Source organism: Lissotriton helveticus, chromosome 10 (assembly GCF_964261635.1).
Source record: "Lissotriton helveticus chromosome 10, aLisHel1.1, whole genome shotgun sequence".
Lineage (NCBI taxonomy): Eukaryota > Metazoa > Chordata > Amphibia > Caudata > Salamandridae > Lissotriton > Lissotriton helveticus.
The window spans coordinates 374,374,848-374,402,310 of record NC_136071.1 but is presented as its reverse complement, the minus strand read 5'-3'; the positions used below and the strand labels follow the sequence as shown (position 1 = coordinate 374,402,310).

Below are 27,463 nucleotides of genomic sequence, written 5' to 3'. Positions count from 1 at the left end.
ATATGCTTTGTTAAAAAGCTCTCCAATGTCTCACTTCATTAGTCAGTCACTACTTTTTCACTTAAAGCAGATAACCCTTAAACAAATATCTATTATGGAATAAATGAGCTCATACAAATGTTGCATAGAGTATTGCATTGTCCAAGTTCAAGTTCAATTCACATTATTTGGCACACAGGTAGCCATAAAAGATACATAAATTAAACATACATAAAATACAATACAATCTAATTAATCAATCAGCGTAAAAATTCTGTGAAATGCCTTCAAGAACACGGTTGCCTGAAATGGATGACGTATTTCGGACTGAGAACTAAACGCTCCCCAATGACGAATACCTTTACTCTGGGACTGTATCTTTTCAGACTCAGTGGGCCCCTTCCCTGTGTTAAAAATAGGTATAGCACCAACCCTCAATAGATTTCCTGCATCTCACTGCAGCTTTCAAAAAGAAACAGACACCTCAATTGACATCATAACTGTTTAGAAACTGAAGATAGATCAGAGCACATCTCTACATTTCCTGAGTCTCAAGGATTTTAAAATTGGCTTGATAAATAATTGTAACAAGCATTTGCAATGTAATAGGTCTCAGATTTACAAGAGTTTTTTGCTGTTGGCATTGTAAATGACAATGCCTTTTATTTATGTGTTAATAGCTAACATTCTCGCAAATGCGAGACCTAATGAATTGCAAATGTGTTCTGCGCCGTTCTATAATTTATTTTTGAAAAACATTAGGGAAGATAAATCCTGCTTGCAACAGCAGGAAGGACATATCTATTTGAGAAAATAGTGCGTGAAGGCTTCAATTAAAGCCTACCAAGTAGCAATGCACTTAACAGTGGGTGTCGCCATGGGAGGTTGCAAAATGAGACTGAGGAGGGACCACTAAGCCTATTGGCCAATGAACAGCCACATGTTACAGTGGACAATGACACAAGCCAATGAAAAATATGGGCGGTGTGTGTGCGGTGCTTCAAGTCCCTACCTGCATACAGCATTCCCCGCAGAGCAGGGCATGGGCTGCCCAGGCTCGATCTAAAAAGGATTTGTAAAATTTGCAAAAAAACATTAAATGAATCAGGGTCTGCTACGACAGGCCATCACAGGGACAAGCCAAATCAGACACCCCCTAACGTTTTTCCACCTTTGAAAATCTCATTAAGCGTCACACAGTGCCTGTTTCAAAATGAAAAAGTAGGGATCTCTCCCAATGTGAAAATGCAGTATTTATATATAACACGGGCTCCACAGGTACAGAAAATACAAGATAATCTTTGACTGATTTTCTAACAGATTCAGACTTTAGTCTTTGCAAATGAGAAAATTCTGAGAAGTGAAGCATCACCAGTGATTTATCTGATTTCTTTAAAGTACAAGGAGCATCAAAGTGGCCTGGTAGGCTCAATGCTTCAAACCATTTCTTAACATAAGATAATCAGGGAATTAAGGAGCCTTTATCCAATTTGAGACAGTCCGCAATGATGTCTCTACACTTTTCGAGCCGTGGATGTGTCTTACATAGGTGGAAATGCAGGGAGCCGCCAGCGAGCAAATGCTGCCGTGAAGATTTCCTCCACCACGGTCTTATGGAGCTAGCCTATTACTCTATAAATAAATAAATTCTAAGAGGAAGACTTGCCCTCTGTTTCTGTTTGAAACGACAATGGAAATCAAATAGAATTCCATAAAACCTCATAATAATAGAGGTAGTATACAAGACGCTTACCATAAGTAAGGAACAAAAATTGGTAAAACGCGTTTATGTGAACAGCCATCCACCGTGAGTAGACACTGTAGGGGGTGTACTGCCTCGTTGGGTGAGTTTTTTACATCTTTTCTGGTCCTGAGGAATGCTGGGTCGTAGAAGACCAATTAGCTGAAACATGTCGACCACTTTTCAGGACAGGGGGTTCAAATTTGCTTAACCCTTTTCTGTCCGACTTATACACTTGTTTTTAATTGAGTTCGTATCACCTCTTTATTAAAAAACATTGGTTGAGGGAGTGATCTATACTCATTTTAACGTCACATTTTCTGGTTAGATGTACTTTTATACGCACTAACTTCAGGAACCCGATGAAGACAATGGCAACCTTACTTGTATAGGTGCCTGAGGGTCCCCTTTTTTCCTCTTGGTTAAACCCATAAATTCCTAGTTCTAGCACACTTATTCGGTATGTATGGAGCACTGCATGGTGTGGAAGCAGGTTCTAAACTTGCCTTTCTCTTTTTTGGTTGTGTTGTTCATAACTTATGATACTCTCTAGTTGTTTATGATTGATATAGCCAGGGGGCAGGAGAGTATTTACCTTGGCCCTTTTCTCTCCTGTTGTTTCTATATGTCTCTACACTTGCCTCACTGTTTGTCCAAATTATGACCCAGAGTTAAAGAGGGGCCAGCTTCATCTTTTCCAATATATACTGTTGGTTACGATATGAATGGATAATGTAATGAGAGCTGGCTGGTGGCAGAAGCATAAGACACATACATATGTGACTTTCCACGAACTAAAGAGACTCAGCATAACAGAATCCCCTGGCCCCAAAGCCATAAAAGGCTGCCGAAATGCGCTGAGCATTATAAATGTTCAGAAAGGGAGAAACAGGCCCCCCCACCACCTGCAGCATGTGGCATGTTGAATAGTGCCCTGCTGACCTACATAACGTGAGTCGAGAACAGCGGATCGGCGGTTGACAGAAGCCTGCATTGTGAAAACCAATCCCTAGAAAATTAAAATCATTCAGAGTGCCAAGTGAATGCCCCTTTACCCTTAATTTTGACATGCTTTCCTTACCCGGCCCACATGGCATGATGTGCGACTTCCCAAAATTGGTTAACAAGTCCAGTTCACACATAAAAGATACAAGCATTGGCATAGCCAATAGGGCTCACTTTTGGGACCTTCTAAGTATTTAGTTATGCAGCACAATATCCTTGGTGCAACAACATCAACTGTTGCGCGGCTAAACACTTGTAAGGTCCCAAAGGGGAGATCTATCGGCTATGCCAATGCTTGTTTTTAATGCTTCTGGGCAGGCCAGGTCCAGAAGGTGGCGGGGGATTTATGTGTGGTAATTGGTGGAGGAGACGTACATGTGACCCCCCCCGCCTCCATACCCAGGTCAATTTCAGCCCAGGGGATTCAATCCCCCAAAGTCTGGCTGTGGGGCATAAAGGGGAAATGGGCACGCACCTCCCTTCCCCGGACAATTTCGGCCCTGGGCCCCATCTCCAGATTCCTACAGAAAACGGTTGATCTTCTATTTCCACCCAACTCTAAATCAAGACATAAGCAATGACTGCCCAGTGACTACGCATTCATCAATTAATGCTCAAAATGCCACCTTTCTTAAGAAACATGTTATACAGCATTGGGGTCGCTTTTTTATAAACGCCCATATGTGTTAAAATGTCAAAATAGTTCGAGAAAAGTGCCACGGCATATTGTGCTAAAGTTAATCTTTTATCGCATAATATGCTGCATTATTTGTCTACCCTTGCGCTCTAATTCTGACGGCTGCTCCAAGCCCGCAGACGTCTACATAACATAATATAAAATGTCAACCAGCCTTTTAAATACCATTATCAAATGGGAAAAGCAAGATGCTCCTAATTGAAATGTGTGCATTCGATTTGTGTTTGAAGGTACCTAAGGACTTAAGTTGTTTGGCTAGTGAACAGTTCTTGTTGCACCCTAATGATAATACCCCCTTGTTTGAAATGTAGGGTGTCTCCTTTCTATGTCATTCTACCTGAAAGGCAACCATATGTTCAGGCCTGTGGGAAGGAACATTCAATTACCTACCATGTCCGTGCCCAGGTTAACACAAGAAAGCAAAGTCAACTATTCCAATGGACAAAATGCGAGGCATGCAGGGCCAAACTTGCTGTGAACTTATTTAAAGTGGCAGCTAATGTATTAACCTTTTCTGTGAGCACCCAGTATGCATTCAAGAGTGTATTCACATGCTGAGATGCATTCCCGTTATGAGCATTGTCATTGGAAATACTCCTGCGTAGGATAGGAAGCTAGTGATGGTACGGGCTGAAAGGAGGGCGCTGGTTAACAATGTTTTTTACCCTCATTTTGTCAGAATGTCAGGTGGTCCGGCTTGTAAATCGAGCAGCGCCTTCCGCTGGCATGCAATAAGCACCTCCGCCCCGCTGTGCAGCTCCTTTTACAAGTGCCATCGCGCAATAAGAACAACCACATTAAATATTTGCACTTAGCATAAAAGGTCACTTTATTAGGCCAGGCAACATAAATTATAAACTTGCTACAATAAACATTATTAGAAATAATACCCCATTGTCATTACTCTTGAAACTTTTTTCAATTCAACCAAATATTCCCCACAAGACTTCTCATCAAAAATACCCCATGAAATGCACAATCCCAATCAACCTTTCCAACCCCCCTCCCCCACCCCAGAGGGCAGGATAAGCCCGCTTCAGACCATCCAACCCCCAAGAAAAAACGCCACCCAATGAAAATCAGCGAACCAGAAAAATGCTACCTGACCTAGCGTGACTTTTTTTTTTATATAGGCAGGGTGGGTTGGTTCACAAAAAGACAGCCTCCCAATCTCCTCACCTAACCTCTGTTTTTCCCTAACTGCCTCCTGCCTTGCTCGAGCTGATAAGCCCCACCCCCTGCCTGCCTAGAGCCCTCATGCGCTGTGTGGACTGTTCCACCGCATGAATTTCCCCAAGGGGACAGCAGCTCGTGCTGCGATCCCCTTGGAACCCCATCGCGCAATAAGAACAACCACACCAAATATTTGCACTTAGCATAAAAGGTCACTTTATTAGGCCAGGCAACATAAATTATAAACTTGCTACAATAAACATTATTGGAACAAATACCCCATTGTCATTACTCTTTTTTAGTTCAATAGTTTATTAGGTTTAAAGAAGTATATAAAATAGTTAAATACAATAAAAAAGTGATACATGTGATGAAAAACCAAAAAGTGTAATATAGCAGTTGTGATCAAGTCACAAATAGTTCATCCGAAATAATTCATACGTGTGTTAGAAAATACAAAAAGATTATACAAAGGAACCATAATGAGCATCAAAAGTATCACCATGAGATAAGAAAGATATGTAGAGAGAGAAAGGAGACAAGAAAAAAGAGAGAGCGAGAAAAACAGGACAGTAAGAAAAGAAAGAAAGAAAGAAAAGAAGACAGAGGAGAAGAGGGAGAAATGAGGAAGAAAGAAAGGATTGTCTGTGGGGCTACATATAACAGACAAATACAACACTCAACTAGGCGATACAAAGGGATATTGGTCAACCAAACCTTTCGAAGCCAAATTCATATGTGTATCCAAAGCTCTCCAAACACCACTAGAGATCGAGGGAGAGAGATGGGCATCATCAACCGAAGTGTGTGCACTTCTCAAAAAGGAGACCCATGCCCACCAAGTGTGGTATGAGACAGAGGAAAAAGACTTCCATTCCATAAGAATCACTTTAACAGGCACAGTCAATAAAAGATCCATTAATTGTAATTCCAAGGAATCTAAGGGCAGAGGTACCCGAGATGCCAATGGGCCCAACATAATCATGGGAAAGGAGAGCTGGAATTGAATTTTAAAAATTAACATAAGATGTTTATGTATTAAATCCCAAAAGGATTGAAGAAGCGAACACTCAAAAAACATATGTGGATAATCACCAGCAGACAGACCACAACTCCAACAAAGGTCATTATCCTTCAGATTCAGAGAATCTAAGCGTACTGGAGTCCAATGGAGAAGATTAATAGAGAAGAATTTAGACTGAATTAAAGAAGGGGCAATTTTATTGCGAAGAGAAAGCTTCCCAATCAACTGCCAAGAATCTGAAGAAATATGGTCAGAGAGTTCCTGAGCAAAATGCGTAACCATTTATGTTGGGTAACAGTATACAAGGCAGAAGAAGCGGAGGACAGAAATTTATAAATATTGGAAGCCACATGACCAGATCGAAGCCACAACTGGAATAACGTAATGGTAGGAGAATTTGAAGCCAGACGTAACTTAGCAAGAGCAACTTTTATTTTTAAAAAGGTGTAGAAATCCAAATTAGTGAGAGAAAATTGTTGAGCTAAGGAGGAGAATGGGTACCGGATTATAATTGGAGTCATAAAGATGACGCACTAGCGTAATCACTTTAGTAGCCCAATAAGACATCAACGTGGGATCAATAATGATTTTAATCCTAGAATTACACCATAGTGAAGACCATCTCGATTTATGAATTGGAATAGCCACTCTCTTGTCGACCCTCCTGACTGCTGCAATGGTATCTAAGATAATTGTACGAGAAAACGGAATAGATAAGGTGGATGTAGTTAAAAAGGAAGAAGTCGGCATGGGAGAAGAAAGCTCTTGCTCAATCAATAACCAAGAAGGCATATGACCAGGGATAGAGGAAAACCAAAGAGCCCCTTGAGAGGCTAAAAAGGCAACTTGATACTTCTCCCAGTCAGGAAAGTTAGAACCACCCATATCATAAGATTTCCTTAAAAATGTATAAGCAATTCTAGCCCTCTTATCATTCCAGAGAAAGTTAGAAGTAAGGGCATCCATCTCATGAAAAAAAGAAGAGGATAACTGCACAGGGAGCATAGAGGATACAAAATATATAATAGGTGTTATCATCATTTTCAAAGTTTGGAGATGACCCCACCAAGAAATATGTTTAGGGGACCTGGTGTCCAAAAGATGTCTCACTTTAATTATTGTCTGAGCTTCGTTAAAAGCCACAGTATCGGAAAGGGTACTACAGAACCAAATCCCCAAATATTTAAGTTGTTTAGATTGCCATTTAAAGCCTGCGGAACCCATATGTGCGGGAAAACAATATGCATTCAGGGGGAACATCTCCGTCTTATCTCTATTAAGGGTATAGCAAGACACACTAGAAAAAAGAGAAACGGTGTCGGAAATAGCGGGAATGGCCAACACAATGTCATCAGAGAAAATAAGAACATCATCCGCATAGGCAGCCGTCTTTATACAATTAAATCCCTTAATATCTGGATGGAGGTCAATCAGTCTAAGGAGCGGGTCAATAGATAATAAAAACAAAAGCAGGGATAGGGGACAGCCTTGTCTGGTGCCTTGCAAAGATTAAAAAACGAAGATGTAGCTCCATTGACTCTAATATTTGCTCTAGGCTGGGCATATAATGACATAACCATGTTAACAAAAGAGTCCCCAAAATTATGCGCACAAAGAACAGCATGTAAAAAAGGCCAAGATACCTTGTCAAAAGCCTTCTCGGCGTCAAGGGCCAAAGCAGCAGCCGGAAGGTTAGAATGCTTAGCTGCACCTAAAATATGGCAAAAGGTACGAATGTTATCCCTAGCAAGTCTACCCTTGACAAAGCCCATTTGAGAATGGTGAACAAGCTTAGGAATATGTGACTCTAAACGTTTAGCTAGTATCTTGGCAAAAATCTTTGCTTCGATATTAAGAATGGAAATAGGGCGTACATTTTTGGGATCCGAGTGATCCTTACCTTCTTTTGGAATCACCATAATAGTGGCATCAGCTGCAGAACCCGAAACCGACCCCCCTTGAATAAAAGCCTCAAAAACAGACTGAAGACGAGGAACAACAGAAGGAAGAAAGGTTTTATAAAACAAAATGGGGAATCCATCAGGACCAGGAGCTTTCACAGATCGTGTAGCTTTAATTGCATTTATAATTTCCTCAGATGTTATGGAGCCACCCAGTTTTTGACCATCTTCCACTGACACAGATTGGATAGGTATTGTCTTCAAAAAGTCTTGGCATTGTTCAAAAGAGGATTGATTGGTGGGAGTATAGAGCTTACTATAAAATTCTCGAAAGACGTCAAGGATCTCTTTGGTCTGAAATTTTTTAGCACCAGAGCTGTCATTAATAGTGGATATCTGAGAAGACTTAAAATTAGAATCCTGAAATTTCAAGGTCGCAGCCAAAATACTACCTGCACGATTTTTTAATAGCAAACGTTTAGATTTCTGAGCCTGTACCCCTATGTGAGCTCTCTTGGTAACAATAGTATTATAGGAGTATTTCAAGTTCTTAATGGTTTGTAAAAATTGTTTGTCTTTAGAACGACGATAAAGAAGCTCTTGTTGTTTGATCTCATCTGCTAAATCCGTAAGTACCCTTTTGATAACAGCATTCCTCTTTGCCATACATTTAATAATTTGACCCCGAAGAGTGAATTTAAAAGCATCCCACAAGACTGTTGGAGAGCTAACTGAACCATCATTATCGGCAAATAAATTTTCAATTTCTTGACACAGAGCCAGAACCTGAGATTCATCATGTAGAATTTCTGTATTTAACCTCCAAGAGCGAGGTTCGTTTTGAGGAGCAAAGGTCAAAAGGGTAAAGGAAACAGCCGCGTGATCAGAAACGAGAATAGGATGAATGTACGGGGAAGATGAATAGTGCACAAGAGACGAATGAATCAAAAGATAGTCAATACGAGAAAAACTAGAATGAGGAGAGAAAAAGAAAGAAAAATCACTACCTGTAGGATTATGAAGATGCCAGATATCCTGAAGATGAGCAGAAGAACACATATTCAACATCTGTTTGTGTGCTCTAGGAGGACGGAAAGTAAAAGCAGAGTTCCTATCTAACAAGAGGTCCATTGGTAAATTAAAATCTCCACCAACAATTAGATTACCTTTATGCGGTGTGTCAGCTAACTTTTTAGTAATCGATCGCCAAAATGAAGATGGCCCTCTGAGTCATGTTCAGCAGAGATCACAGATAAACCAGAATTCTTAGAAATTAGTGTTATTACAGCATTCTTTTTGCCCAAGGCATCAGAACACACAACATCAAGGACCCACTCTCTCCTCAGACACAAAGACTCCTTGGAAGAAACTTTTGTTCCCTGTAAAAGTACCAAATCTGAAGATAAAGATTTACAATAATCCAGTATTTTTGATCGTTTCACCGGATGATTTAATCCTCTAACATTAAGGGACAAAACATTGAAGGCAGGCATAATCCTACAAAAACAGTGAATCGATCAAATCAGAAATCCGCAAACAGTAAAAAGAGAAGCGGAAAAAATCCATCAACACATAGAAACCACTATGTAATGAATAACATTATAAATAATAACATAAGCAAGTATAACAGTAGATAGCAATCAAATATAAATACAGTCATAATAATAGTAATAATGGACATAAAAACTGAAAAGAGCGAAATTCAACCTAACATCGCAACCATGAACAAATAGTATAACATAGTTAATTGTAATGCACTCTATAGAGCGGAAGAACAATTGGAAGGAACAAAAGTAAAATAAAAAATAGACCATATAGATTAAATCAGAGTTCATCAACTTGTATAAATAGTAAAAAACAAGGAAAACACCAATTACATAGAACTAAAAAACAGAACAATGAAATAGAGAATACAGAACAATAAAAAAGAAATCAAATTAATCACATTAAAAAAGATAGAGACATTTCAAGCATGGAAGATTAATAAGAGAAGGAGAAGGTCCACATAAGAAGGAGAAGAGGACAAAATCTAATAATAGATAGACACGAAGCTAAACAAAAAAGACAAAATATCAGAAAAACCACAAAACAAAGATAGACCTAAAGTACGAAACAAATACCAACCATAAAAGAATAACAACCGAATAAAACAACAAAGAAAACCATAATAACGAACAATAAAACCACAACACTGAAATCAGAAAAAATGAAAAAAGAAATAAAGCACATCGAAAGGAAATGGTGGAACCAAGAGATCCAAAAAAAAAAAAAGACAAAGCCAGATGGACAAAGAACAATAAAGAAGAATAGAACAACAGAGACACAAAAACCTGCAAAAACAAACAGAGGGTTAAGGCATGGTCATATACATAACTAGAAGCCTAAATACCATTGCGTAGCAAATTTCTAAGCATGCAAAACAGAGATGTTCCAAAAAAAACAACATATGAGCAAAAATCAAGAACCAGAGGAACCAGGAGAAGGTGAAGCATCCATCTGAGACTCCATCTGATTGTCCAAAAAGGTTGAAAGATCCGATGGCTCACAAAAAATCTGAGTACGACCTTTAAAGGTTATGCGGAATCTTGAAGGGCCAGCGAAGGAAAAAGGAATGTTCATGTCCAGAAGCCTTCGACGTAGATTAAGAAAACCTTTTCGTCTGATGACAGTATCTCTAGCAAAGTCACGTGAAATCGCAATCCTGTGACCTTCCCATGTAACCGCCTTAATCTTCCTCATTTGGGCTAGAATTTGTTCAGAATGCTGATGGTGCAAAGGTTTAAAAACTACTGCCCTCGGATGAGGTGAAGATTTGGGACGATAGGTAGGAACTCGATGAGCACGTTCAATTTCAAAATCCTTCAGAAATGAAATCTGTAAAACAGAAGGTATCCATTGATATAAAAAGTCCAATAATGAAGGCGCGGACTTTTCCGCATCCTCGGGTAGGCCAAAAATACGGAGATTTCTCCTGCGATTGCGATCTTCTTGTTCCGTAAGATCTCTCCTCAGCGCCACCATCGAGCGTTCCATCTGTTGCATTGACCTTGAATGTTGTTGCGTTGTATCTTCCACACCACTTATCCGAGATTCAGCAGCCGAAACACAAAGTGATAAAGATTTGAAATCACTTCTGATAGCCGCTACCTCAATTTGAAGTAAGTCTGTGTTAGTTTTAGTTGACTGCGCAATATCATGAACAGCATTCAATCGAGACAAAATATTATCCAACGTGGTACCAGCCTCCTTCTGTGCTAGCTCCAGAGTAGGAGAAGTTTGCTTGGACCTTTTAAGATTACCTTTCGAGTCTTTGGACTTAGGTGAAACGCCCATGCTTTCAGCCATAAATGCACTCTGGAGAAACAATAAATTATCCAAGAAATGATGAATCACCACCAGAGTGACAGAACATAGAACGATATAATATCACATCTGAAGACCATTCCAATAGAGGAAAGAAAAAACGCATGAACTCTGAATAAAAAATAGAGACAGCGTAACAAACAAAATAGGACCATTGGTACCCGACAAAAATAGAACATGCAGGAAGTCAGGTGAAAAGACAAGGACTAAGAATACCCCTTAGTGGCAGAACATATGGGATATAGTGAGAAAGTCAACCTCCAAAATGTGCAGCAAAACACACGGCGTCAGAGTTGAGGTAAAATAGCATTATCCCTCGTAGAGCACAAAATGGCGGCCGTTGGAATCAAGGAGATGTAAAAAAGTAGCTCCGCGCTATAGAAGAATGACAAGCTGGGTAACTGAAGACACATAAATAGCGCCAAAAGCTCACCATGTACTCCAGTATGTATCTCATCGATGTGATGCTGCAGACTGATACTGTGAGGAGACTTGAAGCAACACCTCACAAGTGTATTTCAAAGCAGGGCATTAGCGTAGGAACAAAAGCCTGCAAACAAGTACTGCAAGCCAAAGTAGCAAAAAATAACACTAACCCACATCGTAGGAAAAGCACAGTGAGGTCCTTGTCACTCAGGGCAACAAAAACGGTAGCGCCACCACCAAGACATAAAATGGCAGCCGCCCGCGAATGTGGAGGAGAAAGGCTCTACAACGAGTGGAGCCGCAGTCCGACGAACCAGGAAGAAGAAAGCCGCACAGACTGTTCACAGCATTTCCCGACGTTGTTTACACCGAAAATGTCCAAAGAATGCCGCTCGGTGTAACCACAATCCTCCCCGGCGGCCCTCGCCTCTCCGGAGCTCAAGCGCACTCTGCCATTCCAAAGTGGCACGCAAGCCACGCCCCCCATTGTCATTACTCTTGAAACGTTTTGCTATTCAACCAAATATTCCCCACAAGACTTCTCATCAAAAATACCCCAAGAAATGCACAATCCCAATCAACCTTTCCAACCCCTCTTCCCCACCCCAGAGGGAAGGCTAAGCCCGCTCCAGACCATCCAACCCCCAAGAAAAAACACCATCCAGGAAAACCAGAGAGTTTTTCCAGAGAGTCTCCACCCCCTTAAACAAGCAATTGTTTGCTGCCACAAACCTAGTAAATATTAAAGAAACACCACAGATTCCCGCACCAAAAATCCGCCAATAGATTTCTCAACTCCACTAAATAGTATGCATGGCCCATTTGTGACAACAGGATTACCAGAATGTGGTGGACGGCAAAGGACAGAAGTGGGATTCTCTTCCATATTGGATTACTTAGCACAAGTTTCAACACTTCGTTTTAACTATGGAGCAATGTTCATAAAAAAGCATGGATTAATCGAAAACAAAAGGGACACACGTATAATGATGCACGCATCACCCTAATGAAGGGAACAGAGAAACAGTATCATGGGAGTTGTAGTATCTGTGGGTAAATGTTTGTGAAAGGTTTTGACGCGCACACCTGCAACTAATTATCGAGCTACGTAGATTACGGGTGGGAACATAAATGAGTATGCTTCAGTGTTAATAATGTTTGGTTCGAGTCAGAAGCGTTCGCGCACGCTGAAAGGGAAGGATGAATTGTTTTACTTCATTCCAAATGGAGTGATATACAAAACCGGGGTAAGCATGGAGAAGTGTATATTTGATTATATGCTGTGCATAGTGCAGCACACTGAGGGTGAATCGAATGTTTAATACAGTTGTAGACGCTAAGGCAAACAAATGAAATGAACACACAACAAAGCTCATGATATAATGCATATTAATTGTATAAGGTTTGAAATCGTGGCTGTATTTGATTAATCTACGAAACAAGTTTAAAATGAAGGATGCTATGAGGATATTATTGTCAGCTAAAAATATTTTTTTGTACATTGTAGATGCCCCTGACGAAGGGAATCGAGTTCCCGAAATGCATTGGGTTATTTTAATAAAGCTATGGTTTGTGGAACCCATGTTTGATTCCTGAGCCTTTGTGAGATTCCTACGTCTAAATGATTGAGTAAAATGAATTGAACAGAAAAGAAGAGTAACAAGAGTAAAATTACAAATAAACGGTGAAACAAAGGACGAAATTAATATAAAACATTGATTCATTTGATTCAAAACAAGGAGTGGCAGTGCAGACTGTTGGATTCTGTAAGAAGTGTCCTATTGTGAAGACAAATTGTTTACAGCGCAAAGAGACGAAGCGCATAGCGGGTCTCGCACGCCGTTAAAAGAAAAACGTAACAAGGATTAAAAAGGATTAAAAACGAGGAAGAAGAGGAGTGCATCTCTTTTCTTTAGATTTATTGCCATTTGTGACAAGTGCACCCCGTCTTCCCTGAAAAGATGATATTCCGCACCGTGATGTTATTATGAGCCAAAAACTTTATACCCATTGCGGAAGAAAAGATTTTCATTTCCCGATTGAGTTTCCTGCGAGCTCTTTCCATCGCTGTGTGGTTGCAAGCTCCCCTCCAATGGTGCCCGTAAATAAATTCAGTCCAAACCAGAGTTGTACCTACCCAGTTATTCTTGAGCATCGCCAAGTCCAATTTCATTTTTTTCAAAAGGGATAAACCAGACAATGCCACCAGATCATTCTCCCCCAAATGAACTATTAATAAATTAGCAGAAGACAGATCAGAAAGCATAGGAAATAAATCATCCCACTTCATCCCCCCTTTCCCCTGCCATACAACTTCATGTCCCTTGCTAGGCAAACCAAGAGCTCGGCCATAAATCTGCTGCTGAGCGAAGCTGGCTGACCATTTTACAAACGAATGGCCCACTATCCATGTCCGCCTCTTTGATGATACTGAACTTTCAACACGACCTATGTGGGGAAAAAAGCAAAATTAGTCCACATAGTATATAGCATCTCATTTCCTTACATAACGTGCTCAGCAATCAGATTTCCATCTCCCAATCTTTTTAATGTCATCCAAACTCCAACCCAATCTGTACGCTTCAGTCGCTGCCCCTATCCGAAAAGAGTGAGTCCGAAAAAGTGCGGGATTTTTACCCAACAATGCCAACGTTTTACGTAAAACTGCCAAAAGTTGTCCACTAGTCATTTTGCTCCCATTCTTGTGAATGAATATGTCCCCACGTTGCAAGCCTAAGGAAACAAAAAATTACTCCCATTCCTTTACTGGACAACAATCCTGCAGTCCACTACCCTTTAAAAATATACAAGTGCCTTTACCCAGATGATCAGTTTTTGACTTCCTCAAAAGAATCCTAACTGACCCACCTTGCACTTGATTATCTTCTACCTGCATGCCTTTATGATCCCACAAACCTAATAACTCTGAAACTCTAAAAGTGCCAAAAACAGCCAAATCATGCAAAGCCAAAAACGTGAAACCTCCCACAAATCATAAAAACACACTGTAAACTACTTTAGAATTTGTTGCAAAATGTGAAAAGTGATTGGCTCACGCAACTCTGAAGAAAAAGAACATTCCCTCTCCAAACCCTTCAACATACGCCTTAATAAAACATCCCCGGTAAACTCCTGTCCCCACCACAACTGACTATAAAAAGAAATGACGGCTAATTTTCCTGAGATTGTTGTATGAGATAACCCCAAATTAACCAAATGCAAAACAAACCGTAACATAACCTCTCTGCTACCCTCAGTAGAAAAATCAATTTTGTGTAACTTAACATAACTTAAAAACTCCAACCAGGCCTGATGATAACTGCGTCTAGTAGAAGGGGCTATAGAGTTTTCCACCAGATCAACAATTCTCATTCCCCCAGCGCCCAGATGTCTTTCGGGATCGAAGTTTTGCAGCCATCCGCCCCCTGCGCCAAACTGCGAAATTTCTGCCAATTGAATCAAGACAGAGCATCCGCAATTGAGTTATTAACACCTGGAATGTGTCTAGCTCGAAACACAATGTTTATTCTGAGACTCTGCAGCATAAAAACACGCAACAGGTTTAATACACGCACATCTTTTGCCTTTTGCTTGTTAATTAGCTCCATAACAGCCATATTGTCAGTATGAAAAAGAACATTCCTGTCCTTAAACTCCTCCCCCCAAACTAAAACAGCCACAATGAGAGGGAACAATTCAAGAAAGGCTATGCTTCGGCCCTGTTATAGCCAATGTGCAGGCCATTTTTCCGCACACCAACGACCCTCCCAAAAAATGCCCAAGCCATGTGCTCCAGAGCGTCTGAAAAAATTTGAAAATGCCAGATGGTATCATCCTCCACAAAATATAGAGAGACTCCATTAAAATCCCTCAAAAATTGCAGCCAAATTAGTAAATCCTCCTTAATCTGCTTGGTGAGCCTAATCCTGTGATGAGGAAGGAATGCCCCTGACATCGTCATCCCCAAACGTCTACGAAAGGTCCTGCCAGCACGCACCACACGGCAAGCGAAATTCAAATATCCCAAAAGACGTTGAAACTGCTTGAGCTGAATTTTTTCCTTGTCAATGATCTCCAATAGAATGGACCTAATCTAACTTACCTTAGTCGCTGGTAACCTTACCATCATACGTTCTGTGTCAATTTCAATACCTAAAAATGAAAGTTTGGTACCCGGACCCTCAGTTTTCCCCGGAGCCAAAGGAACGCCAAACTCCTCAGCCAATTCCTGGAAAATGTTCAGGCATCTGTGGCACTGATGTGACTGGGCTTTGCCAATAAACAAGAAATCATCTAAATAGTGACATACCTGTTTGTGAGCACTTTTTACTGAAAAACACCAGTGAAGAAAAGTACTGAACATTTTGAAAAGTGCACATGACACCGAACAACCCTTTGGTAGGACTCTGTCTACGTAAAAAGCATCATTGAAAAAAATGCCCAACAGCTCAAAGTCTGATGGGTGAATGGTCAGTAAACAAAACTCTGACTGGATATCACATTTAGCGAGTTCCGCACCACTCCCAGCTATGCATACCATCCTCAATGCATCATCAACAGATATATAAGACACATTGGAGTCTGACGGGGAAATGAAGTCATTAATAGACTTGCCCTCCGGCCACGATAAATGATGGATTAGTCTAAATTCACCTGCCAATTTTTTGGGAACCAAGCCCAACAGAGATATCATCAAATTCTTCAAAGTACTGTGCTTAAATGGGTCGGCTATCCTGCCCTCCTGTAACTCCAAATCCAATTTCTTCTGCACCACTTGAGGCAACTCCTTAGCCGATTTTAAATTGTCAGACCATCTATTATAACAGGAACAATGGTAACTTATCTTAAAACCCTCCTTGAAACCCCAAAAGAGTTTTGAAGCAGATTCCGCATCAGGATACCATTCCAACCACTGTGTCATGACCGATAACTTAATAGGGGTATGTGCCTACCTCTTGGTCATTTTCCTGGATCCCACAACCTTTGGTTGGCAAAACACTGGATGATGGCATGTTTCCCACTGCACTGTGAACATTCGTGCTTAAACCTGCAAAATTGCCTGATGCAGGAACCTCGATTAAAGTTCCAACAGGATCCCGTAACTGGTAGTTGTCCTCTACCCACAACACCCGCCCCAAATTGGGCGGGGCGAGGCAGAAAGGGCCGATAAGTAATTGGGAGCCCGCTTGCAGTATGCGTTGTCGCGGGCGTTTGAGTCGAGGACATCCACTGAAGCCACAGTTCCTGATCCACATCCCCCCAAGGCTTATCATGGAAAAGACTTACTCTAGCCCTAAACTCCTCATCATAGTTGAGCCATGCGAACCCCCCAGACTGTAATTGTGCCTTGCGTATGATATCAATATACTTAAACATTGCGACAGCCCTGTCCTGATGTTTTTCACAATAGACGCTTGCATTGATTAAAAATGCTGCCGTCCAATTTTTGATATTTTTTGGAACCCTAGGACGTCTTGAAAGCTCCCACTCTTCTTCCTTGGACCTCTCCTTTGCCTGACTATTCCTAGGAAGGAGTTTGAATACGTCAACAAATTCATGGTCCCAAATCCCCTTCTTTGTTTTCCAGCCAAATGCGTTCCCAAGGGCATGGACAAATCCATGAAAGGTAATTTTTTATGTATGGGGTGAACGGCACCTGAAACTTGCCCAGATGAGGATTCAGACCCATCCAAAACCTGCTTATCAGTTCTAACCTGTTTACCAATGTTTGTCGCCTTATTTGATCCCACAGCACCTGAACCCACTCTCGCCTGTTCTGCAGATTTACCAACCGTCTCCCCCTCCCCGAAACCCGAAACTACCTTCACTGAGACATCACCCACCCCCACTGAATGTACACTGGGTTTGACTGTCAAAGGTTGCGGCCACGAAGACCACCACTGAGGCCTACCTCATGTTAATTGAGTAGCCCGCTTCAGGAACTCCTTTGGATCTTCTCACCGTTGTTGCCCCCAAAGCCGTTCCTCTTCCGCTGTCTTGTCCGCTCGTGACCTCTGAAAAATACTGCAGAACAACTATGGGTTGGCTCTATTCAGCAAGGCTGAGCCTGATTATCAAAAAACGAAAGTGGGGTGCCAATGCTGTTGTGAATAATTTAAATAAACACTGTTATCACCAGATCCTGGACAAAGGTTTCAAGAACGGAAGATGCTATTTAGTAGCTTTTTATTTCAATATTTTAGAAAAATCGATTTCTATTTTTACACAATCAGAAAAAGGGGACATCTTCACAAAAAGGAGGACAAGTGCAATAAGAAAAAACTGAATCTTTATCTTCAAACATTCATTCTTACACCCATGTCACAGGCATTCAACAAACTTTCACACCATTCAAAAAAGTGGGGATACATATAGTACTAAAAGTTGTATATACATAAGAAAGAACATGAAGCCACAATACTGCGAAAACAATGTTACAAATAATCAACCAGGCAACTTTTTCATAAGTACATTCGATTTTAGTGACTTATTTTACACTTTTGAGAAATTCTTCGTAATGTACAAAACGGGGTGGAAACATTAATTAAATAACCAAGCCGTTTCCGCAGTTGTGATGTGGCAAAGGAGCCTACGCGTTTCGAATCCCAATTCTTTTCTTAGGATTCTCTTCAGGGCCACAAGTGGTATCAATCGGTGATATACATTTCGAGGGTGGAGAGGTTGAATCTCAGTCAGCTGTTGTTCGGTTCGCGGAAATCACGGCCTGCACAAAAGTGGTGGAAACGGTCACGCTGAAACTCTCTTGCTACAGTCCGGTAGCAGCCGCTATCGGCAGTGTGGCAGAGGCGTGTCCGCTTGTAGTTTAAGTCCGTTCGTATCCAGGAGGGTTAATCAGTTAACCGGGTGCTCGTCATCTTTGGAAGTCCGTAAAAGTTAAAGACTAACTTGCTCAATTTTCGGCAAATACCGATGCTGCAATGATCACTGCATGAATTTCGCATCCAAGGAAAGGCGTTGATCCGCTCGCGTTTCTCTCTGCACTACCTACTGGCTATGCGCATCGGTATTTGCCGAAAATTGAGCAAGTTAGTCTTTAACTTTTACGGACTTCCAAAGATGACGAGCACCCGGTTAACTGATTAACCCTCCTGGATACGAACGGACTTAAACTACAAGCGGACACGCCTCTGCCACACTGCCGATAGCGGCTGCTACCGGACTGTAGCAAGAGAGTTTCAGCGTGACCGTTTCCACCACTTTTGTGCAGGCCGTGATTTCCGCGAACCGAACAACAGCTGACTGAGATTCAACCTCTCCACCCTCGAAATGTATATCACCGATTGATACCACTTGTGGCCCTGAAGAGAATCCTAAGAAAAGAATTGGGATTCGAAACGCGTAGGCTCCTTTGCCACATCACAACTGCGGAAACGGCTTGGTTATTTAATTAATGTTTCCACCCCGTTTTGTACATTACGAAGAATTTCTCAAAAGTGTAAAATAAGTCACTAAAATCGAATGTACTTATGAAAAAGTTGCCTGGTTGATTATTTGTAACATTGTTTTCGCAGTATTGTGGCTTCATGTTCTTTCTTATGTATATACAACTTTTAGTACTATATGTATCCCCACTTTTTTGAATGGTGTGAAAGTTTGTTGAATGCCTGTGACATGGGTGTAAGAATGAATGTTTGAAGATAAAGATTCAGTTTTTTCTTATTGCACTTGTCCTCCTTTTTGTGAAGAAGTCCCCTTTTTCTGATTGTGTAAAAATAGAAATCGATTTTTCTAAAATATTGAAATAAAAAGCTACTAAATAGCATCTTCCGTTCTTGAAACCTTTGTCCAGGATCTGGTGATAACAGTGTTTATTTAAATTATTCACAACAGCATTGGCACCCCACTCTGAAAAATACTAGCAACAACAGTTGACCCCGAACCCTTTTTTGACAACACTTGTTCTTGACCCATAGCTCTTGAATCAAAAATCCCATCATCAAAGAGAAAAACTTCCTGTATATTTTCATCCACCAAACCTTGACCAGCATTTTAATCAGGTATGACAAAATCAGTATTACTCCCACTCGGCATTTCCCCATCACCCACCCCACCATCATTAACAATCCCAATTGGTCACAGCAAAATCCGCCTTTTATCCGCTCTGTGAAAAAACACCCTTACCAACAGCCGCACTCTGCTTCACCTTCTTGTACTTGGAAACACCCACGCCATCTGCGGGGCCTTGTAAGATGAAGACTTCCAGCCGCTCGTGCCAGACGCCGCTACCAACTTACCACCATCCTGAACCTGCTTGACACAGCCCGTTGTCGAAGATGAAGGAGTGGCATGATCCACCCAGACGCATTGCCCTTTACTTGGCCCTAATGCAGAGTCAAAAGAAATCTGTGAGAAACAAGGTGGAGAACGAGACTCCGTAAAAATAGCTTCCATTCCTGAAGAATATCCAGGAGGTTCAGAGCGTGAAGTAGGGTATATATTATGAGACAGGGAGTCAGTCAGTCAGTAGGAAAACTTTATTTGGTTAGTTACAACCATAAAAGTATACCCTGTACATAAAATTGCTATTAAAACATAAACAAGATCATATTAAAAACGTAGCATATGTACATCACACATAAAATAACACATTTCCTTTATACAAGATACAAATGTCCACCTACGGATGATTAGGTCAGGTAATTCATTCATATGCATCAAAACCTTCCAAGAGATTCCATACAGTACCATTAACCTTTACATGGACAAACTCATCCCACCCCAAGTGAACAGCATACGATATTTACTCTGTACACTTGAGGAACACCTTAACTTTACTAATAAATGTCCCCATAGCACAAGCAATATCTAGGTTCGTCATTTCCACTAAAAGGTTAGCAGCTTGCATCCTATTCATAATCCTGTATTTTTTTAGTATCGGGCATAAGATCTCATTTCGTAAGTCTAAAATCTTCATACAATCTAATAAAATATGTACAATATCGCAGTGAGTACCTAACACGCAAGTGCAGGTATCATTACTATTCAACATAACATTGTTGACCTCATTATTCACATAGCAGGGGTTTATCCCCATTCGCACTTTTAGTACCTCACGTCTTAAATGGTAGCTCGGCAATCTGTCTAAATAGGGATACTGTTGATTGGTTTCCCAAGCCAAGGTCATATGCGACACCGAAACTTTCCGCGAGAGATACTCTCTATCATATGTGCGGGAAGTCTCAGCTCCAAGTGTCCTTAGTTCTTTCTTATCTATACTTGGATGTCCCAGTTGCGGGCTTAGTTTGAAACCCAACACTCCATATGCTTCACTTAATTGTTTCTTTCACCCCGGACAATTCACTAGCGGCAATTTCACTTTTACACCACTGGGACATTTTTAGGCGCTCTCCAGTCCCTAGACGCTGCCAAAAGCGTATTAGAGCCATGCAGGCAGTGATCTCCCAAGAGGTAATTCCCAGCTCAAGTCTTCCAGCTTGTACGATAGAGGATTTTGGCAGTGAGAACAAGCTTTTTAGGATATTTCCCTCCTCTTTATCACAACCTTTTTTCCCACTTAAGTAAAGCACTTCTGCCCCTTACAGGAATTGGGGAGGGACCATTGCTAGGTAGGCCTTTATGACCGGCCTATCTGAGTTTTCTCCATAAACACTATAAAATCTTTTTAGTCCCTTCACAGAGGCAGATGCCCTCATTTTAACAGCCTCCAGATGGGTATGCCATTTAAGGTTACTCATAAACCAGATTCCTAGGTATCTGTATTCTATCACCCTCCCGAGTAATTTTGTAACCAGACACCAAGGGAACCTAGTTTTACTCCTCCCGAAGCATAGAATTTTGGTCTTTTCCATGTTCACTATTAACTTATTATTTAGGCAATATTCGTTGAACATGTTTAATTTTCTCTGGAGACCTATCTCCGTCTGGTCCATAATCACTAGATCGTCTGCATATAATAGGCAGGAAATATGATTACCTCCTAATTTTAGACTAGCCCCTTTAACCTCTCTTAGTTTTGCTGGTAGGGCAACCAAAACAGGGAAAAAAGCAGAGGGGCAAGTACGCACCCCTGCCTCAAGCCATTTCCAATCTGGATCCTCCCAGACAATCCACCCTCCTCATCCAAGATTATCTGGGCAGTTTTCAGTGTGTAAGGTTTTTATAATGCCCATTAGCTCTTCCATGTAGATTGTAACCTACCAGGGTTGACCATTAAGCATGGGCGTAAAATCCGCTCCGTTCGCGGATTTTTCGGATTTTCGGCAAATCCGCAATCCGCGAACGCTCGCGAATTTGTCGAAAATCCGTGAATCCGCTCGCGGCGGATTTTTTGCTTGGTTGCGGCGCGCGGCGTGGTGCACGGCGTTCACTTTCCGTCATTTAGCGTTTGCCGAGTTGTTTTTCTTTGCGAGTGACGCGCCATTTTAGATGTTGCTGCGTGTTCCCGCGGGAGTTTGGCGCCCGCGAATACGTACTCGCGGCTTGCCACCTTGCACAGCACACCTCGCGAGAGTTCGCAATTGCGAACACGTAGTTGCGGCGGAAAGGAACAATCTCGCACTTGCGAAATAGAGATTTTGCAATTTCGCACAAGAAAATCACCAGCAAACAGGATAAACCTTCAGAAAATTATGATTTTTATCAGAATCACTCCTCAGGTTGACATTTGCATGGCCTTTTTTTTGCAAGGAGTCCATTTTGGGGGGGGGGGGAGGAAGTGCCCCACAGTCTCCAACTTCCTGTTCCTGTCCAGCAGGCTCCTCCCAGTGCTTTGTCCATCTCCTGGTCACTTTCATTTGGATCTGGAGCTGGAAGGATTACTTTTTGTGGGTGCTGCTGGATATTTGGATTTGAGGCCTTTTTGACTGTCTTTGGATCACTTTTGGATTAGAAATCAACTTTCACAAGTAAGTTTGTTTGGGGCATTACAGTTGCTGCAAGTAAAATTTTGGAACTTTTTCAGAACATTAAATAAATTATATTGTGGGTAGCCACAGTATCCAGTAGGACCAGGGTTGGTTAGGGGTGCATGATACAACTGTTTTGTTGAATTTAAACACCATTTAGGCCATGGATGGGCTGGGATTGTGCTGATTTTTGTCCTTTTTTTGGGCCTGCTGGTGGGGCCCTTTGCCCAGGGGTGGTGAGTGTTGCATGGGCCTAGTCTTTCTGTGGGGTGTCTTCTTAAATTTAAACATAATTGAGGCCATGGATGGGCTGGGATTGTGCTTATTTTATTGTTTTTTGTCGTTTTTGGGGGGCTGCTGGTGTGGCCTTTTGCCCAGGGGTGGTGGTGCATGGACTGAGTGTGCCTGTGGTGTGGTCTCACTCTCTTTAATGTAAACATCATGGATGGCATTGGATTGTGGTGATTTCTGGCTGTTTTTCTGTTTTTTGGGGGTGTACTGTTGATGTGGACTGGCCATGTGGGTGGTGGTGGTGGCCATCTTGAGTGCTGGCTGGTACAGGCAACATGTGCCTGGGGTGTAAGGGGCCATTTTGAGGAGAGGCAGTGTCTGAGGCCTGCACTTATTTTGCCTACTTTTCATCCATTATGCCCAGGGGTAGTGAGTGTTGCATGGGCCTAGTGTTTCTGAGGGGTGTCTTCTTGAATTTAAACACCATTGAGGCCATGGATGGGCTGGGATTGTGCTGATTTTATTGTTTTTGTCATTTTTTTGGGCCTGCTGGTGGGGCCCTTTGCCCAGGGGTGGTGAGTGTTGCATGGGCCTAGTCTTTCTGTGGGGTGTCTTCTTGAATTTAAACATAATAGAGGCCATGGATGGGCTGGGATTGTGCTTATTTTATTGTTTTTTGTCGTTTTTGGGGGGCTGCTGGTGTGGCCTTTTGCCCAGGGGTGGTGGGTGGTGCATGGACTGAGTGTGCCTGTGGTGTGGTCTCACTCTCTTTAATGTAAACATCATGGATGGCATTGGATTGTGGTGATTTCTGGCTGTTTTTCTGTTTTTTGGGGGTGTACTGTTGATGTGGACTGGTCATGTGGGTGGTGGTGGTGGCCATCTTGAGTGCTGGCTGCTACAGGCAACATGTGCTTGGGGTGTAAGGGGCCATTTTGAGGAGAGGCAGTGTCTGAGGCCTGCACTTATTTTGCCTACTTTTCATCCATTATGCCCAGGGGTAGTGAGTGTTGCATGGGCCTAGTGTGTTTTTGAGGGGTGTCTTCTTGAATTTAAACACCATTGAGGCCATGGATGGGCTGGGATTGTGCTGATTTTATTGTTTTTTGTCGTTTTTTTGGGCCTGCTGGTGGGGCCCTTTGCCCAGGGGTGGTGAGTGTTGCATGGGCCTAGTCTTTCTGTGGGGTGTCTTCTTGAATTTAAACATAATAGAGGCCATGGATGGGCTGGGATTGGGCTTATTTTATTGTTTTTTGTCGTTTTTGGGGGGCTGCTGGTGTGGCCTTTTGCCCAGGGGTGGTGGTGCATGGACTGAGTGTGCCTGTGGTGTGGTCTCACTCTCTTTAATGTAAACATCATGGATGGCATTGGATTGTGGTGATTTCTGGCTGTTTTTCTGTTTTTTGGGGGTGTACTGTTGATGTGGACTGGTCATGTGGGTGGTGGTGGTGGCCATCTTGAGTGCTGGCTGCTACAGGCAACATGTGCTTGGGGTGTAAGAAGGGGCCATTTTGAGGAGAGGCAGTGTCTGAGGCCTGCACTTATTTTGCCTACTTTTCATCCATTATGCCCAGGGGTAGTGAGTGTTGCATGGGCCTAGTGTTTCTGAGGGGTGTCTTCTTGAATTTAAACACCATTGAGGCCATGGATGGGCTGGGATTGTGCTGATTTTATTGTTTTTTGTCGTTTTTTTGGGCCTGCTGGTGGGGCCCTTTGCCCAGGGGTGGTGAGTGTTGCATGGGCCTAGTCTTTCTGTGGGGTGTCTTCTTGAATTTAAACATAATTGAGGCCATGGATGGGCTGGGATTGGGCTTATTTTATTGTTTTTTGTCGTTTTTGGGGGGCTGCTGGTGTGGCCTTTTGCCCAGGGGTGGTGGGTGGTGCATGGACTGAGTGTGCCTGTGGTGTGGTCTCACTCTCTTTAATGTAAACATCATGGATGGCGTTGGATTGTGGTGATTTCTGGCTGTTTTTCTGTTTTTTGGGGGTGTACTGTTGATGTGGACTGGCCATGTGGGTGGTGGTGGTGGCCATCTTGAGTGCTGGCTGGTACAGGCAACATGTGCCTGGGGTGTAAGGGGCCATTTTGAGGAGAGGCAGTGTCTGAGGCCTGCACTTATTTTGCCTACTTTTCATCCATTATGCCCAGGGGTAGTGAGTGTTGCATGGGCCTAGTGTTTCTGAGGGGTGTCTTCTTGAATTTAAACACCATTGAGGCCATGGATGAGCTGGGATTGTGCTGATTTTATTGTTTTTTGTCGTTTTTTTGGGCCTGCTGGTGGGGCCCTTTGCCCAGGGGTGGTGAGTGTTGCATGGGCCTAGTCTTTCTGTGGGGTGTCTTCTTGAATTTAAACATAATTGAGGCCATGGATGGGCTGGGATTGGGCTTATTTTATTGTTTTTTGTCGTTTTTGGGGGGCTGCTGGTGTGGCCTTTTGCCCAGGGGTGGTGGGTGGTGCATGGACTGAGTGTGCCTGTGGTGTGGTCTCACTCTCTTTAATGTAAACATCATGGATGGCGTTGGATTGTGGTGATTTCTGGCTGTTTTTCTGTTTTTTGGGGGTGTACTGTTGATGTGGACTGGCCATGTGGGTGGTGGTGGTGGCCATCTTGAGTGCTGGCTGGTACAGGCAACATGTGCCTGGGGTGTAAGGGGCCATTTTGAGGAGAGGCAGTGTCTGAGGCCTGCACTTATTTTGCCTACTTTTCATCCATTATGCCCAGGGGTAGTGAGTGTTGCATACTTGCATGTCCGTAGTCTTTCTGTGGGGTGTCTTCAATGTAAACATCAAGGATGGCATGGGATTGTGCTCATTTTTCTGTGTTTTGTCGAATTTTTGGGGTGTATAACTGAACTGATGTTCCTCTGTCTTCCATTGCTTTTAGGTGCACAAGAAGACTCAAGAGAACCACCAGTGCCAGGAAGAAGTCCTGCAGCGGTGTGTGCAGCATAACGTCACGCGACGTCACATCTAGACACAGAACCCTCTGCAACTCGTGCAACTGCTGCCTGCTGACCTGCTCTGAAGAGGATGGCCCCAAAAAAAGTAACCCGTAGCTCCTCTAGCAAGAAAGGTGCCAGTAAGGAGCAGAAGAAGCAAGTTACCAAGGAGACTGGTGTGCCGCCCGCCCCTTTTTTTGGGAGTAAAAAAAAAAGTATGCCTGCAGCAGCAGCAGCGGGATCTGCTGGGGACCAAGCTGGCAGCACCCCCCCCCGCTCCATTGGGCTCAGTGCCACCACCACCACCACGCCAACTTAAGTCCAAGCCCTTGAGTGCTGCAGAGGCAGCCAGTATAGTTCTTCAATCACCATCGACCAGTGATGTTGGCTCATCGCAAGAAAGCAGCAGCAATGTCCCTCAATCAACACAGGTTGTTGTAGCTCATCTGACGAGTGTTGAACAACCACAGCCGCAACAACAATCACATGTGCAAGTACAAGCCCAAGTACATGTGGAAGGAGAGGCAGCGCAAGGAGATGCGCAAGCAGAGGTGCATGGAGGGTCACAAGTGCCCACAATAGTTGTTCCTCCCGAAGTAGGGGCACATCAGGAAATCGACAATCAAGGCGAGGTATCATTTGAGGAAGCCACTCCTCCTGATGATCCTTCATTGTCTTCCACAACCCTAGCAAGGAAGAGATCAAGGGTGGTGTCTACATCCTCTTCAAGCACACCTCCTTCTGATGATACGGATCAAACTTGGGAACCAGCACCACAGCCGTCTGAGAGTGAGGCACACCATGATCCAACAAAGGTACTTAAGCGTAAAAGGAAGCTCGTCCAAAGTCTCAGAGTTATGGAGTGTGATGAGGCTCAACAAGAAGTGGCGGATACTGCTGCTGATGAAGACTCTGCCAACGACGACCCAGTCATCATAAAGGTCACTGCAGCCCCAGCGGGCATGCAGCAAACAGACATTTTGATCCTAGCCCGAAGAGCTGCTGCGCGTGATGATGATGATGATGTTGTCGATGAGGAGGCAGTGGAAACACCACAATCATTGGAGTTAAGTAGTACACCAACTCGTCCCGCTTCCATATTTCTTTCTGGCAAGAAGAGACCTCCGTCAACCTCGACCTTAATTAGTGGCGGTGAAAGTGGAAAACGTACAAAAGTTGGGCAATCCAGATCCTCCACTTCATCTGGCATTAGCTTCATGACCACCACCACCAGTATCGCCGCCTCCTCCAGGTCCCACAGACACTTCAAGTCCCCAGTTTGGGACTTCTTTACTGTTTGTCCCAAAAATCCAAAGTTTGCCATTTGTACCCTTTGTAAGCTTGCAGTTAGTCGTGGTAAGTCAGGTACCAACTATGGTACCGGCGGCCAGAGTGGTCATCTTGAGAGAAAGCACGCTGTCAAATGGTTTGCGCACCTAGCTGCGATCAAGAAAGGCCAAAATCAAGGAAACGTTGATGTTTCATCTGATGATGACGAGCAGGAAGAAGACGTGTCAAACACTTCCCTTACACCCAGTACCCCTGTCAGCAGCACACCCAATGTGAGGCACACTAAGAGTGTTGGAGCGAGTGAGACACCAACGCACAAAAGTTCACCAGCGAGCAAAATTGGGTCAACGAAGTCATTATCAGCCCGTAAATGCTTGGTCCAGGGCAACATTAGAACAATGCTTACTTCAGACGTGCCATATGAACGCAACCACCCACTGACGCGTCTGTATAACACTAAGCTGGCTAAAATGCTAGCTGTGGACCTTCTACCTTTTTCTTTTGTAGAAGCGGTAGGTTTTCTTGAATTAGTTGCAACGCTCTGCCCTAAATGGAAGGTTCCGAGCCGGTTCTATTTTGCCAGAGTTGCGGTTCCAGCACTACATGAAGATGTGCTGCAGGCGATTGGGGCAGCTTTGCAGAAGAGTGCTGTTCACACAATACATCTGACAACAGACATGTGGACCAGTGGCCCAGGCGATGATTACATGTGCATCACTGCACACTGGGTCTCTTTTTCAGGTGTTAAAGCAAAGCTAAACGCAGGTGTTGACCCGGACCAAGTTTTCAAAGCTGCTCGGAAACAT

At 42.8% G+C, this 27,463-nt stretch overlaps 1 protein-coding gene across 2 annotated transcripts in view; it reads left to right on the top strand.

Moving 5' to 3' along the window:
• LOC144784031 (GTPase IMAP family member 4-like) overlaps positions 1 to 27,463 on the top strand; it is a 250,762-nt gene that overhangs the window by 185,039 nt on the left and 38,260 nt on the right. The gene's annotated exons all lie outside the window — the stretch shown is intronic.